General features: G+C 42.1%; 1 protein-coding gene across 7 annotated transcripts in view; it reads right to left on the bottom strand.

The window, feature by feature from the left end:
• The window catches only part of LOC126175874 (serine/threonine-protein kinase tousled-like 2), a 596,427-nt gene that overhangs the window by 55,744 nt on the left and 524,773 nt on the right, over window positions 1-15,910 (bottom strand). Inside the window, exon 1 of one of the 7 annotated variants that reach the window (XM_049922909.1) lies at window positions 11,705-11,906. The exons of the other annotated variants lie outside the window; for them this stretch is intronic. The gene's annotated coding sequence lies outside the window, so the exon portion shown is untranslated. Of the gene's footprint in view, window positions 1-11,704; window positions 11,907-15,910 lie in introns of those variants that run through there. 7 annotated transcript variants of the gene reach the window in all.

The raw sequence follows: 15,910 nt of genomic DNA, 5'->3' as shown, positions 1-15,910 counted from the left end.
CTGTCGGAAGGACATACTGCAGTTACCCTACAATATAGGGTCAAAATTTAAACACTGCACACTACCTCCAGAGGACATAAATTAAAAAAATCTTTTGCATTACTCGTCTACCACAGACCTTAGGCGGCTTATAAAACACCGCTTGTTCATAGGCGGTTCTCGAGAAAACCCCGAAAAACCATGATTTTTGAGTGCGAAAACTACCAAGTGTGAGGATGGAGGCAGAAGCACTGGGAGCAAAAGAGAGAAGAGAGAGTGCAAATGGAAAAAAGATATGAGTGGGCCCCATCCAGACTGGCTAACTTTAACACGTAGGTATAGGGAATGGCGCATTTTGGACCGAAATTTTTAAACGCGGGTGTAGGGAAAATAATAATGGTTCAAATGGCTCTGAGCACTATGGGACTTAACTACTACGGTTATCAGTCCCCTAGAACTTAGAACTACTTCAACCTAACTAACCTAAGGACAGCACACAACACCCAGCCATCACGAGGCAGAGAAAATCCCTGACCCCGCCGGGAATCGAACCCGGGAACCCGGGCGTGGGAAGCGAGAACGCTACCGCACGACCACGAGATGCGGGCGGAAAATAATAATTTTGACCTCCCTAAACTTTTGAGCTGCCGAGTTACGGTACAGGCAGTGGCAGTGGGAAAGAAAGACAAAAAGAGACTGTATAAGTGAGAGAGGCGTCAGTAGCAGTGGGATGTACTGTAAATCAATAGGAGAAAAAGGAGACCCTGTGAGAGGCGTATATAGACCCTGGTAGTCAGACGGAGATGCTGAGTACGAAGGCCTAACAACACACACACACACACACACACACACACACACACACACACACACACACACACACACAGAGAGAGAGAGAGAGAGAGAGAGAGAGAGAGAGAGACTGGGTAAAATTATTTAAAATGTTCTGCGTTAAAACAGCGCATGCCAAAATTTTTGGTCAGGAAGGCGGAATGAGGATTGAAGCATGGCAGCTGATTTTCCACTTTCCTGTCAGAGTCATTTAAAGAGGAACATGATCGCCTTTGTGTTCTGAAAGGAGCATTTCTCCGCTGGTAGTTATTATTCTTAAATACCAGAATCAAAGTGCTTTAGTTGAGCATCAAACCATCGTTCAGGCGCGCAACGTGGTTGTGAGACAACGGCTGCCTAAATTCCAAGAAAACAACTGCAGAAACTTAGGGTAAAGCTTTCACGTTTTTATCGTGAGGAAACGGGAGTTTAGACACAAAGGATTCACCGTACAGAGGAAATTAATGAACCATCCCTTATAAAAAGAAATCAATAAAATAAAACTTAAGCCATGCAAGGACGTTGGAAACACCGTATCCTCGAATTACATTCGTGTATCCCGTTGCCATGTATCCTATATTAACCAATGAGTAGTGAATGCGTACTAACTATATTTGGGAAGACGATATTACATTGGTCACGAAAAAACAAGTGACTAAAAAACTGTCTAGAATTCGATTTGCACTACTTATTTTCAGTACCCTCCCCAGAACGCCGCTACCAAAAAAAAAATCTGGCTTTGGCTCCCTGATAACGTATTCTCATAACTGAAGGAATGGCACCCAAACTTTCGGTTATTTAAAACATTGAACAGAAAAATCGTAAAATTTCTAGGTGCGTCAATCCTGTGTCGCATTCACATTATTAAAATAAATGGTAAGACACCCTAATGTTACACCAATCAAATGGCTACCACAAAACATGCAACGGTAAACTTATCAAAGAACTTCTGGCTGGGTTAGAGCTACGCTGAGTTGCAGCACCAGCCTGTACTACTCCAGGAGAGGAGTAACTTACTGAAGCCCCTGTTCTCCTACACAAATTGTGAAACGGCCCGTGTGAAGCTTCCGGTCAGGCGAGTTCCGCCGCCTCGATACACACTGAGTTCGGTGGCTCGACTCAAACGGAATATTACGCAGTGGCGTAAGGCACAACTAAGTGGCGCTAACGTACGTAGATAAAGGAACTGGAAAATGATTCTTATGGTTAGATAATACGCTTTACACACTCGTTTGCTGAAACAATACAGCGAAGGTATTTAACAAACTATTAATTTCACTTTACCACAGCTTACTTTCGTAAAATTAGAGACAAATATACAGTGCTAACATAAATTATTCATTCACTTTCCAAGTTCTATATTTTCGTAAGTATTACTTTTAAGAATATGACCGATGCATGCGTAGAAGTGTAAACTCACCGAGTTTGCTTTGAACCCACCAACTGGAGGCCAGCGCCTTAAATTTTGCATCATAATACAGGAAGTAACTGAAGATGAACATTTCGCCTCCAAGCTGATATTCAGCGACAAAACAAACTTCCATTTATCCGGGAAGGTTAATTAGCACAACGTAGGCCGTTTTTCTTGTGGAGAAGACTGTGACGGGTTCCTCTTACCGTGATATGTTGCAGCTGAGGTTGTTTCCACAAATGACCTCTTTTCTCGAGAATTGCATCTTCCAATAACACGGGGCACCCCGTCATTGGAGCATCGATGTTCGTCGCTTTCTAAACGATGAATTTCCGCATTACTGGATATGGCTTTGTTCTTTTGCTGGCGCCCGCCTCCCTCCCCCCACGTCGTGTAACCTAATGCAGTGTGACACTTTCCTTGTGGGTGCACTTTGGACAGTCTATACGTAGCCCCACCAGCAGGACCACTGTAACAGCTGACAGAACGCATCAGTGCTGGTGTGATGGCCACTGACATGATGTTGCTACATAAGGTATGAAACAAATTTGATTACCGCTTGCATGTGTGTCGTGTGACCAGAGGGCACCCATAGTACACTTGTACAGTGCAAATACAATACTGGTACGTTAATGGTTCCGTTCATGCAATCAATCATATCTGTAGATGTAATACATTGGAGAATTTAGAACTCTGAAAACAAATGAATCGTCTATAGAAGCCTTGTATACAGAGTGTACCAGGAGGAAATGTCAATATTCTGGGATATGAATTCTGGAACATGACAGCAACGATCATTCGAAGCAGAAACGTCTGGTAAACACAGGCTTTAAAAAGCATACCTTATGAGCTATGAGCACTTGTGTAATAGGAGAGATGTACTTAACTGTAGCGAAGATGAACAAGCGCTCGTAGCTCTTAAAATATACATTTTACAGCCCATGTTTACATAGCTTTTGGCCTGAATGGGTGTCCCTGAATACTGAGAATTTCTCCAGGGACACCCTGTATGTGTCTCAAAGTACTATTTAGACGCATATGTAAGACACAAAAAGAAATCGACTGTGCATCGTTAATGTGCCTACCAGACGACTTCAGATAAACGACGAAAGAACATGCGAATTGCTGTGGCCAGCAGCAGCATTACTACTACTACTACTACTACTACTACTACTACTACTACCACCACCACCACCACCACCACCACCACCACCAATATCATAATGATAATAATAATAACGATAATAGAAACCAACTGACAAGCTTCGAAATTCCACCGAGTGCACATAATTTGTAGGCGCAACTGCGTTAACTTCCCCTAAGCTCGTCAGAGAAGTTTCACGCTACGGGCCACTTTCACTGTACGCTGAGGGAAAATCTTTACTCCTTTATGCCTCTTGAGAGTAAAAGGAGCCTCTCAGCAAACTTTAAGGAGCAAAATATAATCTTCGAACAATACAAAGACGACTTTTGACACATGAACCACTTAAGGTCAAAAATAAGTAACTGAGTCACTGAAATGATAGCAATAGCCGAGTGTAGATGCTGAATCTACGCCCCCCCCCCCCCAATCCTCTACAAGTAAATTAGATCAAAACGCTAAAGAATTCGATTTTTTATCATTTTATGCAGTATATTTTTAAGAAGTATTCCTACTCACTTATAAGTGAGTGCACATGTGTAACGACGGGTAACACAGACATCATTTCAGTTTAATTAACATTATTTGGCGACTAGGTTGGAACAAGGTCTCTTCAGCTGTTTCTTGACCTCCGCTATTTATATTGAAAAACGTCGTGCTGGTTATTTTACCATTTCTGTCCAAAGAAACAGGCGCCAACTAATATGTACCAAAATGCCGCGCACAAAAACGGGAGTCTTTCGGGACTTATACCGTGGATTCTGATGGTGACAGAAAGGTATAGTCAAATGTTTTGGATACCCTTTAACTGGAGAACATTTGTATACATAGCAGAGGGGTCAAAGTATGAATATTGCACCACTTCCTCCTGTTCAAGCAAATGGATCAAATCGGTTAGTTCTTTCTGTATTTGATGTGGTCTACGATGGGCCTTAGCGGATATTGGAGGCACCATTAGTTCGTCGGCGGTTCCTTAGAAAACCAAAAAATCGTGTTCCTTAGCACTTTTTCACACCAGAACTGAGCCGCGGATTCCAAGACGGCTATGCACAACAAATGCCTTTATCATCAGAAGGGTTCTGGAAACCTCATTTTGTAGTAATGAAGTACATGAAAAAATTTTGTGCGCGAAAAATCCTGTCTGAGGTGTAAAATTAGTTTTACGTTATTTCAGTTTCACATAACTATCAAAATTTTACTGAACGACAAAGTTCTTTTCATACGAATGAAGTGCCCTGCAGTAGCAGAGAAAAGAAGGGAAACCAGCCGGAAAATGTTCCTATTGAAGCTCCTCTTTATTAAAAGGCTGACTGAAAAGTGGGGTTCCATCTGCCTCGTTCTACCTTCGTCAGAACCACTGAAAATTTTCCCCAAAATTTTGGCATGCGATCATATTCGCGCTTTTTTATGCTGAGAGAGATGAAGGTAGTGTCAGTGGGATAGAGGCGAAGAAGTAATATATACTGGAAGATAGTAGACAGTGGCTGTGGTATAGAAAGAGCGAAAGAGACAATGGCAACGTGAGAGAAACAGAGGGGCATAGTAGCAATGGCACGTAACTGACAATGACAGAACAGTGCTAGGAAAAGAGTGTTGGTGACAGTGCCAGTGGGAGAGGAATAAAGAGAAGGAGAAAGTGAAAGTGGGTGAGGGCCAGTGATAATCAGAGGCACGGTCTATGTCAATGACAACGAGGAATATAAAAATAAAAAGGGACACAAAGGGATGGCAATGTGCTCATGAGTTGGGCTGAATGAATGAATGAGTGAGAGAATGTGCAAATGGGAGTGGACGAGTATGAGCGACTTACAGTGATGGTCTAGTCCAAGGTTCTCAACAAAATTTTCTCGAGGACCCTCTCATCGAGCATGATTGGTACCTTGTTATATCACAGTATCGAGTATCCCTTCCATGCGACACAATCTAATTAAATCGTCTGATGAACTTATGGTATCGTCGACGTCCAAGAAAATAAGAACGAGAACACATGGTGGATGAATTGAAGCTTCAATATCACTACATTTGGATACTATTAGTTTTTCGTTCTAACGTCAACAATTCACTTATCTGTTGAGAGAGAACGAACGCGTGCATGTAGTCGTTGAGAGTTCGCTATCCTGGTGTATTTTTCAGGTAGTTTTTCTTTGGTATGAAGCAAATGTTAGAACTGGTAATCCTCTTCCAATTATTACCGACTGAGTATCAATTTAGCCCTCTCCTAGTTGACTGGGACTTCGCTATCGCGAGGACCATCCTGGCCGCTTGGGCACCGGTAGACATAAAATGTCTACGCGACCTGACACCACTGATAGAACAGCTTTCAAGAACAATCATCTTTCCTAATTTCGCGTTCTTTCATTAGCGCATAGTTTCCTACTGACAGGAAACTGTAATTCTACTCCAGATCACGCTTTATCCTTGGCTGTCGAATTAAAGTATTGTTGTCGCATTATCAGATAAGTCACAGCTCGCAGTAAGTGACGAACGCAACACATCGAGTGAAACAGCAGTGATATCTGGCGTACCTCAAAGAAGTGTTAAACGCCCTCTGCAGTTCCTAATCTATACAGACTATTTAGGAGACAATCTGTGCAGCCTTCCTAGATTATTTGCAGATGAAGCTGCCTTTCACAGTCTAGTATAAAGTCACCAGAAAATCTAAACCAACTGCAAAATGATTTAGACAAGATGCCCGTATGGCGCCGAAACTAGTAATTGACTCCAAACAATCCCGTTAATTTCGGGTACATGATAAATCACACAAATCTGAAGCTGGTTGATTGATCTAAATATCTATGTGGTAAAATTGCAAACAACTTAAATCGTCAAATAGAAAATGTTGTGGCGAATACTGCTTTTTATTGACATGATACTTTGAATATGCAACAGATCTACTGAAGAGACTGCTTATACTACGCTTGGACGTCCTCTTCCGGGTTACTGCTACGCGGTGTGGGACCCTAATTGGATAATATTGACAGAGGACGTCAAGGAAGTTCGAAGGGCAGCTCGTTTTGTACAATCGCAGTGTAGGGGAGAGAGGATAACTGTTATGATGCGAGTTGGAGTGTCCATCATTAAAACAAAGGCATGTTTCGTTGCGGCGAGATATTTTCTTGAATTTTCAATCACCAACTTGCTCCTGCAAAATTATTGTACTGACGGCCACCTATAAGGAAGAAATCATCAGTGTGACACAAAAGAGAAAGGCTTTAAGTGTTCGTTTTTCCCGCGTGCTATCCAGAGTGGAACTGCAGAGAGGTTGTCTGACGGTGTTTCAATGAACCATCTGCCAGGTACTGAAGTGCGAATTGTAGGGCAGTCATGCAGATGAGAAGTTTGCCAGGATAAGGCAGGGACACGAACCCAAAGCCTCCGTATAATAAGGGATGCAGTTCTAAAGACGACTGGTTATTCCTCGGAACAGAAAGAATGACAAAGTAGATATTACAAGGATGGGAGGTAAATGCAGTTGGCTAGCCTTGCAGGGGGCGGTACTGTAAGGGAGGGAGGGGGGTGTCTGGAGGCCGGAAGCTGGCAACGGCGCGGGGCGGCAGCAGTGGCGGCGGCAAGATGGCAGACAGCAGCTTCCCTTATCTGGCGCGAGGGGGCGCGACTGGCGCGACGCCTGATTACAGGAACGTGAACTATGTGGTGGCGAGGGGCAGCGGGCCGATAACCTCGGGATCCGGTTTACCGGGCGCGGCGCAGGTGGGTCGCGAGTCCGGCACGGCGCCGCGCTGCAGTCGCAGTCGCCATCATGTGGTCACTGTTGTCAGCTCTCCACTGACTACGCTCCTACAGCTCTAGACCGACACCCTGACGTCAACGTTGTCGCCTCCAATTTGACGTTGCACGATCGTGGTTCGGCACCTACAAATATTCAATAGCACACTCTATGGAAAGGAAGGTCACATTTTAATGCTCTGTACAGGATATCACATCAGACTAAATTGAAAGAATCCCAAACTTTACGCAAATTAGTCCAAATACGGAAAATTGTAGTCTAGTTGGCAGAACGGAGAAGAGCTCAACGTGAGACAGTAACCACTTTCAGAATACCGCGGAAAACCTAAATCAGGATGATCACAGAGATAGAAGTATTAATAAAAAGTCTTTCCAGTCTGTACAGCTTTATACAACTTCGAACAGTATGTGACTCAAAAATACGCAACTGTTACAAAAACGAGCGTATTCACACATCCAATTGTTTAAAACAGTACCATGGGTTACATTTTCTCTATTTTCTTCAGTTTCACATACTGACCCGCTCAGGATATGAGAGTTGCAGTTAACACAAACCATTGCTCCGGAAAAGTTCGGGTCCAGTTGTCTACGCGGTTTCATTTTGAAATCTGTGACGTTCTAAAATCAGTACGCAGTCAACGCCAATGCAATTTATCCTCTAGTCCTATCCTGACCCGGATGAAACACTAGTTCTGAACAAAGGAGTGAAACACAGTCTCCCTGAACTTTATGTTCTGATACATTAGTAATAAAATTCAACTATTTTCTCTCCATCTATTTCTCGTATTCTTTTCAGAAAGGCTGAAGCGTCAATTCATATGCACAGAACGTCTGCATCTTGGTATCTTTTGTACAGTGGACTGTTAACGTGAAACAGTAGTGAACTTCCCGCCCCTCCACCTTTCCTCCCTGCCAGTTGGAAACCATATACGAGCTTGTCTTCTTAATCGGACTACCTAGGCTTTCGGAGTACGCAACTGGAATGGCAAGTGCAAACCAACACTATGTAACAATATAGCGCTTCAAAAATGAAATAAATTGTAAATGGCGGGTAGTAGAGGCGGAGTAAGGAATAAGCGATGGGAAAAGGGTGAAGAACACAGAGGAAATTAGTGCACAAATTATATGACAGTTCGTGCCTCTGACAGTACAGCATTCCGTTTATACATCAGAGGAAATATTCCTACTCGCCATGTCTCAAAAATGAATTAAACCTTTAGACAACCTGTTTCTGTTTCGTCTTCACAAAGAACTATTATCGGAAAGTAGAACAAAACGTACTACTACTATTTCTCGCCTGATAAGTAACATGGTTAACTCGAAAGCCGAATAAAACAAAAATGACTGTCACTTGTACGCAGTCCCTTATAGTACAACATTGAGAAGGGACTATCGCATCAAAAACATATCTGAAATTTACTGCTTCAATTTTTTTTTCTTTTGGTGCAAAATCGTATCGAAATAATTTTCGAATATGAGGTTCAGATTAAGAAAACAGGCGTGTATAGCTTTCAATTTTTGTGATGTTTCTGTTAATTAGAGCGTGTCATATGGGCACTAAATGAAATTATCAATCACCTTGAAACATGTAAGAAAAGCTTTTTGCTGTCCTAATTGTCTCCAGAAAATGATTTCGTCTAAATGTATTAAAAACCACGAAATCAGCCTCCGCTAAATAGTATACTGTAATCGTTTCCTTACCACAATATTCTCTATATACACTATTTATACTTAAGTGTAAGAGCTTCCACTTATCAGGTTTCATACTTTCACGATGTGTACAGCTTAAGTCGCGTTTCATCCATAGCTATATCGCGGTGTTACTTGTGCAACGGACATGCAGTTGGTCGGTTCGTTGGTTAACTCTGTGGGCAGGGTCACCCATAACATCATAAAGCTTCTGTCTACTGGCAGCCTAAGGATCATCAATCTTCCTAACAGCAGAGAATGTGTAGATACGACGTGAAATGACTCATAAAAAATTTGTGATAACGCATAAAAAGTTATTACGACGCCTTGTACTGCCATGTAGGAGAAAGAGTGACTTACGTAAGACTGACAAATCAGTGCAAAAATCTTAAACTACGCAGCTTTCAATTTAATTTTTTTTATACATACATGTTGAGAGGCTTTAAAAATGGAGTGCAACATTGTAAAGTGGCTAATTTACCTTTCGAGTTGAGCACATTCAGTCAAAGCAACAAAATCAGTGTAAGAATGATGGCCAGTAATATCTAGAACGATATTCCGGAAGCAAAACGATAGTAAAACATAGACAGTAATCGTACATACACCCTCATTAATCGAAACAGCACAAAATCGCTTCAGTCATGTGCATGTGTAAGAAGGAATGAGATGGGATTGACACATGCACCTCACCATAGGAAAGACTAATGAAGAACGGATCAAAAACTGATGTTAAGGAGTAAGCTCTGAAGAAACCAAAGCAAACAGACGTTTTTACAAGGTTTACACTTTGCTACTATCAGTTTCAAGCAATGATGAAATTGACGCAACACATCACCACTTGTAAGTAAAAAGACACATTAGCAACTAAATACCTGATACTGACTGACAAAATTCGTACATGAACGTAATACACCCTTGCCTCTTTATCTGCGTCCTTTTCGCCTTTTAACAGAATTCATAGGCATGGAGCTGCGTCAAACGAAAAAAAGGCGTACGTCGCATGTTATTCGGAAGTATCTGTTGCCTACCCTTAGACGGGCAAAATTCGTGAGTACTCTGAGTGCACTCTCGATTTAGAGTTGTCTGTAGACTAAAATAAAAATTAAACCTAGTGTTTACTGTATTCAGCCCATTCCGAACTCAGAATGCACCAATCCACTACTTCCCCCGTCGTGCTCCACTTTGTGTGTGTGTGTGTGTGTGTGTGTGTGTGTGTGTGTGTGTGTGTGTGTGTAATTCATAGGACCAGGCCAGGCATTACTGTGCAGAAGTACTGTACCTGATATTACCACGCGAAAGTATTAAATTTCCGCAAAGGAAACAGCAGAGGGGCCAGTGTGTCGACCGCGGGCTGTGCTCGGTACCCTTCGGTCGAGCTCGGGAGCTCTCGGATATTTGCGGCTTCGCCCAGCGCCTTCACCACGTGCTGCCGCCAGTCGCCTCTCGCGCGTCGGCGGAGGCGGTTCGGTAACAATCTGAGAGGGGATTTATATAATGCAACGAACCGACAACCACACATGGCTCAATCTACGTACGAGTTTTCTGCAGAGTGACACGTAATTCAGCAAATCTCGTCGCTTGCAGCTGTCGGCTTAAAACAACGCCGATTCGCCAGCGAAAAATAACTACCAGCTCGAGCGTAAGCACTGTTTTCATTGTGTGCCATGCTAGCAGCGTCAAGGCGGACTTCATGGATAACCGCAAAAATACCAACATGGACGATGTCGGTAAATCAGTGTCATGCGACCACACTTTTTATGTTGTACGTGAACGTAATGTTATTTGTCTTCATATTTCTTGCTAGTCGGAATCTGTCAGCAAGTCATTTGCATGCCTCTGACCTACCTGTGCGAATGGGAAACGTAATACGCTATTAAGTTTTAAGTAACAATGTCCATATCAATATGTATACCCGTAATCCCTATCATGAATAAGTTACTCTGCATTTTAACCAACAAGCAACATCGTACTTATTTTAATGACCTATCTCCTGTGTGTCAAAGTAATGCATGTATTCTTCACTATTTTTCGCTTCATGTCAATGAAACACATGGAGCCGAGCTTCCGGAGTGGAGCAAGATGGCGTATCATTTATCCACTGCATCCAGCTGATGTTTACTACCGCGCCGCGATACCAACGTGACGCCAAAGATGCTGACTGTGAGACAGACATCTCACCGCCAGTCGGCGTGCCAGATTCGGCGCAGAAAACAGTTTGCAGGCGATCACTGAGCAACAAGACGCTGTATTGCCACAGCTGAAGGTAGTTCTTTATTAAACTGCATTGGCGCAGAAGTCCGGATATACATCGATTTCATCCACAGAAGTTTAACTGGTAAGATTACTAACACTTCGAATGTTTTGTCCCGGTTGCAGTATTTGAAAAAAAGCATTTGCAAAACGCGCAGTCTTTTCCCCGTTGGAACTATGCCCCATATTTGTTCCTGAAGCGTGAATTTTTGTGATCTTTATATACTACTGTTGGTGGCACTTAAGCCACAATTTGAACCATCTGAGCAGCAAAAACCGCTATATACTCCCGGATGTTACAGTATATTATATAGAGCCAAGGAAACCTTAACTTCTTGATCACAAGGAATGGTAAACAGATCAAACTTGCAAGGCTTGTATCTCTTCCCAGTCGCATCTTAGCAAAGAAGAGATCACCAGCAGTCATCCAACCGAGCCTGCTTCCTCTACCCCCCTCCGCTCACCGTCTTTTCGCGCAAGGTTGCCACTAACAACATGCAAGAAAGTAATAAGCTGCACAGAAAGGCGACAAATCCTGTAAAACACGTAGTGACCTCCGACACTTTCACAAAAGCATTCTCAGTTAATACAAGGAAGAGCTGGGGTAGATTGTCAAGTGGTGTGGCCGGAGGCAGATAACCAGAAAGAAAAGCACGAACCTTCCAGGAAAATATTGGTCGTCTCGTAGTCAAATGGCGATTTACGAAATGTGAGTTGGGCTTCCGGACAGTCTTCTCATATACTTTACGTCGCACTGGCCCCGCTAGTTAACTCTCTCTTCTTCGAGGTCTTCTTTCACTTGATACCATAGTCCGTAGCACGACCGCAATCTCTAACTTCATTCACCATCTTAAACGCTCTCCTCTTTTCCTTACTCCCCCCCTCCACGGCGGTTTGTCACGACTGCTCCAAAACCAGCTGTGTGATGATACGGCGTGGGCAACTGCTGAGCGGCCTTGGCAGCTTGCAGTGTCGCCAACAGATGGCCTGCCTGCATTCAAAACTTTCATCTAAGCACGACGCAGCCCAACAACATATAAATTATATTCCTATAATCTTATGCATCTAGTTTGCTTGTGAAATGGCAGTTACTCTTCAAGTTAGTGTTTCTCCTCTTTTCTTTTTTTATGATAAATCTAAGTGGCATATACATAAGCTTTTTTCACATCAACAACCCATTAGGCCATTACTGTTCCTTTTTTTTGTTACTTCTGAGGCTATCTAAACATTTCTTGGCATACGGCTACTCTGAATGGCACAAACGCTACGGCAAATGTTAAATTATTTTCTGAATTTAATAACCAGGAGACTATGCTTAAAGTAATTGTTACGAGTGGGCAACTTTTAGTCATCATATTCTCTGTGCCACAATTTCTTCGCATGTTTCAATTATTATGTTTTAACGCGAACATACATTTTTGGTTAAGGAGCGTTAAACATCGCAATCTGGAAAAGTAAAAACTACAGTATCATTGTTACAATAAAAAATAACTCCGCTTGCTTTGATCACGAAAAACCTTGTTGTGACACTACACTATTGCATTACGTACCTTTTACATAAAGAAACTAAATAAGAATATTCGTTTCCTCGTTACTACCCCGTGACATACGCTGGTTTATTTTATTTGCGGTATTCTATCATGCGGGCAAACAAAGTAGCGGTCTTCAAAATCCTGTTGACAGAAACTCCGCTCTACGTAACCGGAAGTAGTACGCTTTTTTTTTTTACATCGTTCTTGGCTAGCTCCCACACACAATCCATTTCGTTGTTCCTGTTGAGGATTTTCGTACAGCTCGTCGCGCATCTTCGTATCCAACCTATGAATGTAACTGAATATGACTTCTAGGTTTACCCGGGGGGGGGGGGATAAAACTTCTCATTCCTCCCACTGCCTGGAAACGAAACTCCATTATGCACTCTCAGTTTCAAGAAATACTTTCTCCACCACCTCACTTCCTTTGATTATAAAATTTAACTTCCGTTTCACTTCTCACAATTATAAACTACGAGCTTGGACTGAGCCCACTTGCACTTTGATTAATATTTAATTTTTTCATAGAGTTAAGTTTAATTTTTGTCGTTTTCGACATTTTTTTCGGTTAGTTACAAATTGCTGTTCGATGCACTGTTATAGTTTAGCTTTGTAAAAGAAAACATCAATGCAAGAAGGAATAGTTCAAGTATTCTTAGTAATGACGAGGTTTTTTTTTTTTTTGTAATGAACTATGTACTACAGAGTATTTTATCATAGACAAAACATGTAGATTTGGGAAAAGAAATAAGAAAAACGAAAAAATAAATAAAAAAATATGTTCCGTTAACATTCAGCGGCCGTGAACAGCAAAAGTGGTTAAGTCCTGGTCATTTAAACTTCCAGGGTTTACAGAGTATAAGAAAGCGATTCCAGTATTCATTTAATACACAACATCAGGGTGCAAAGCTTACTTGCAATATAAATTTGAGAGTCTAAAATCTTTCCGCTCAGAAGCTCACTCCCCATCCCTCACACACACACACACACACACACACACACACACACACAAAACCGCGCGCGTGCTCGTGAAGAAGAGAGGAGAGAGAGAGAGAGAGAGAGAGAGATACATATTAAAAAACAACTGATAACTGAGTTGCGTTCGATCTCAGTAAGGGCTTTGCTACCCAATAGTATTTCGAAAAACCATCTATTGAGTTATCAACGTTTCTGTGCATTGGAAGAATACTTCGTAACAAGGTATGCGTCTGAACATTTAAGGGTCAGTTTTACACTTTAGCAACGCTGACTAAGCTCTCAGTTCAGAAAGCCGCAGCTTTTATCTGCTTGGCAGCCTGAAAGTAGGCACTAGACGGCACGCTCCCTTATCGTAAACTGTGTCGCTCTCAAGGATTTCCTCGCAATTGTTATCTGCGCCATAAACCGACAAATGAAGGAAGGTGGTCCCTCACTTGCTAAGGCTACAGAAATGACACGTCGCATCGAAACTGCAGATTATTGTTAGCATTGAACATGCGCTTGACACAGTTGTTCGGGTACATAATGGACAGAAAGGCTTGAAACAAGTGTTTCCACTGGGACACTACATTAATTTGTCGAAAATTAAAATTTACCGGTATCACGACAAACCATTTTCATATGACACAGCTTCACTTCAGATTACGTGCGTCATGAGCTTTTGTACACGTGGACAGTTTTTAAACATACCAAAGATATAAATCGTCGGAAGAGCTGACACATACAGAAGCCGCCTATTACATCACTGCGATAATCATACAAAACACGGTAGAAGACGCAAACAGGGTAAAGCACGTCTCTCTTCCACTGATGAAGTAGCGTGCTTCAATTGCTTGGTAGTGTGTTTGGCAGCTTCTTTAGTTATCAGTTCGTTCAATGGTTGGTATGTTCAAAGACCGTCCACGTACAAAAATGTCTTTTTACACACAAAATCTTAAGTAAACATGTGTCACTTGAAAATTCTCAGTGGCCAATCGTGATAGCCAAAAGATTTACAGTGTAAGCAGAACGGTGGTTTTGACGTTCGCAAAGTTCTTAGCCCCCATGGACTCTAAGAAAAATCTAACAGTTGGTAGACTGAAATAAAAACAGGAAACATGCGAAGATAGGTAAACAACCTAGTCTTTCGCATAGGAGAAACATACGCCACGAAAAAAAGTATAATTTCCACCAAAAAGATTAGACTGACATACCCGTTTCTCCGAAAGGCATAAGAAGCTATTCTTACTGAGGCACACACAACTACTAGCACCTCCACACGAACGCGTGTTTGGAGAGTATGCGTCAACTGATAAAACGTCACTGCGGCAAGCGGCTACTTCAGCATTGCGTTGTCGTAACGAAGCTATAGTCTGGCTGAAAAACATCTCACAGCAGGGCTCATTCGACGTTCTGAGTCTCATTTTATGCTGACATACTTACCGTGTAATTTCAAGATTGATACAGAAGTAATGTGTCAGAAGGAAAAATTCTTAATTTGTGTACAAATCGCTTCGTCATAACTGGACTACAGACGAGTGTAGCAAATCAGAACAAAAAGATCACCCACATAACTTTTCCATAATGCATTCCTGGCAACATAGGCCATTAAGTTTTTACGTGAACGACACAGCAGACTGCATATATATCCAAAAATATTTTAAAACGCTTAGCTAAAGAAATACATTTCGGGAAAGCGTTACTCTTACACGATTTTTCCCCCTCCCGGAGACATGTCGATTCACGATACAAACGAAATATTAGTTTTCAGTTCTCGAATAATCTAAAAGAAACCCTACAATGGGTTTTATAAATACAAGGGCCATTTCAATAATAGGTCTCTACACAGGGTGTTTCACAATTCCTATTCCAATCTTCTAGGGGTTGTAGAGACGACTTGTTAGATGAAGTTTTGATAAGGAACCTATCTCCGGAAATGTACAATTTGAATGTAAAATAGTTTGGGGAATGAACCACTTTCAAATCATCTGTTTCATGATACGCACACAGGGGAGACGATTAGCTCTGACCTGTACGCTCTACGGGCGACAATGGAACCCTGGGTAACTTTTCCAAAATTCGTCGCCGGTTTCTCTTCTACGTGACGAAGGGCGTATCTTTTTAAAACGAGAGTGCGGCGCGTCCATGGAGCAACACAGTTAACCCTCCTACTTGCGAACGTGCCAGTTTTTTTTGCAGCCGTTGTAGTCGCACGAAAATGGTAGGTGAACTGGTGATCACAACTGTGTGTACCGCGATGCGGAAGATTTGAAGCTGATCCTATCTTTCGTCTTATTTTATATTCAAAATGGTACTTTCCCGGGCAAGTGTTCCTTGTCTACCACGTTCCTTTCACAACGTCAAGAACCCAGTAAC

Source organism: Schistocerca cancellata, chromosome 3 (genome assembly GCF_023864275.1).
Source record: "Schistocerca cancellata isolate TAMUIC-IGC-003103 chromosome 3, iqSchCanc2.1, whole genome shotgun sequence".
Taxonomy (NCBI): Eukaryota; Metazoa; Arthropoda; class Insecta; order Orthoptera; family Acrididae; genus Schistocerca; species Schistocerca cancellata.
The sequence above is the reverse complement of the archived record's forward strand: the minus strand, read 5'-3'. Positions and strand labels throughout refer to the sequence as shown.